The sequence below is a fragment of the Dama dama genome, chromosome 12, assembly GCF_033118175.1.
Source record: "Dama dama isolate Ldn47 chromosome 12, ASM3311817v1, whole genome shotgun sequence".
Taxonomy (NCBI): domain Eukaryota; kingdom Metazoa; phylum Chordata; class Mammalia; order Artiodactyla; family Cervidae; genus Dama; species Dama dama.
The window spans coordinates 94546284-94547792 of NC_083692.1; the positions used below are offsets into that span (position 1 = coordinate 94546284).

General features: G+C 42.2%; 1 non-coding gene across 1 annotated transcript; it reads left to right on the top strand.

The window, feature by feature from the left end:
* Positions 1-515: 515 nt before the first annotated feature.
* Positions 516-622, top strand: LOC133067509 (U6 spliceosomal RNA). The gene has a single exon (XR_009695301.1). It is a non-coding gene; the product is annotated as a U6 spliceosomal RNA (small nuclear RNA).
* Positions 623-1509: the final 887 nt, after the last annotated feature.

Below are 1509 nucleotides of genomic sequence, written 5' to 3' on the forward strand. Positions count from 1 at the left end.
GACGGCTGCGACTCTCGGAGCCCATCTCCTGCCAGGGGAGGGTCTGTGCGTGAGTGTCCGGAGCAGCACTTAGGCAGTTTTCTCAGCAGGAAAAGACGGCTGAGCACTCAGCCCAATCAATGAGCTGGGAGGTGGGCAGACAGGAAGACGCACAGCCGGATGATTCATGGCCCCTCCACCCTGGGAGGCCCTTTTCAGTCTCCGGGCCCGGAACAGCCTCAGTGGCCCTCGAGGTCGTGTCTTGACCGGTTTCTGACCCTGCCAGATCTGGTCACCAGACGTTGGTGCTTTGCGTGGTCCCCTCCTGGCTCAGCCTGCCCTGCCCACAGAACTGTGACATTTTATGGGTCTGCCTAAGGAAATGAAGACCAAATACACGTGTCCTTTGTGTTCCTTTTGTGCTAGTCCCCACGTAAGCAGATCTTCCTTCTTCCTCCATGTCCACTCACCCAGGGCAAGCCTCTCTGGTTACCATGCCCAGTCTTGGAAATTTATACTTAAATGTTCCTGTCTTCGTGCTTGCTTCGGCAGCACGGATGCTAAAATTGGAAGGATACGGAGAAAATTAGCATGGCCTCTGGGCAAGGATGACATACAAATTTGTGAAGTCCTCCGTATTTTTTTCAGTTAAGGGATAGACAAAACAATTAGATGTTAAAATATGGTATCAAAAGCAGTAATCATGAGGGGAAAAGAGTACAGATCAGAGTATTTTTAATGCTTTTGAAATTAGGAGTTCAGCAACTTAAAAACAATCATATATGTGTGTGTGTGTGTGTGTGTGTATATATAGAGAGAGAGACAGAGAGACTGCTATACAAAAAAACCTCATGGTAACCACAACCTAAAAATCTATAATAAATATACACATTCAAAAGAAAAAGGAATCTAAATACAACACTAAAAATAGTCATCAAATCACAGAAGAAGAGAATAAATGTTCCTGCCTCAGTTTCATTCCCTGAGTGAAATCTCTGTTATTCTGAAACCTATTCTGGCAAATGGATAATAATTAACAAGTTTTCTCTGTTATCAGTTAATGAATTATTCAATACAATTAATTTTAATTCTACAAATATATTCATCCACCCATTTATCTACATTCCCCCTTTACTCAATAACATTTTTAAGTAAAATGTTATATGTAAAATATTCTGTTGGTGCCCTAGGGGGTTTTGGGGGAAAATAAAGTGATTAAACAGAGCTAGTAGAAAGTATCCAAGGGTTTCTGGGCAGCATGCCAACAGTGACCATTCTAGGAAGTGACTTGTAAACTGCCATTGTATTAGCCAGACTACCCAAAGCTGTCTGCAGACACAGTGTGACCCTATCAGCCCTTCTTCCTCTGAAGCTCAGGGGAAGACACAGCTCCATTTTTTTTTTTTGAAACTTTTTGTCCATTATGAGGAGTTGGATTTTAAAGCCGGATTCTGGAATTTCATTAACTTTCAAAATCATATTCAGGCCTAAAGATTAATTCTATTGGGAAAAAATAGAGGAAAGGATGAA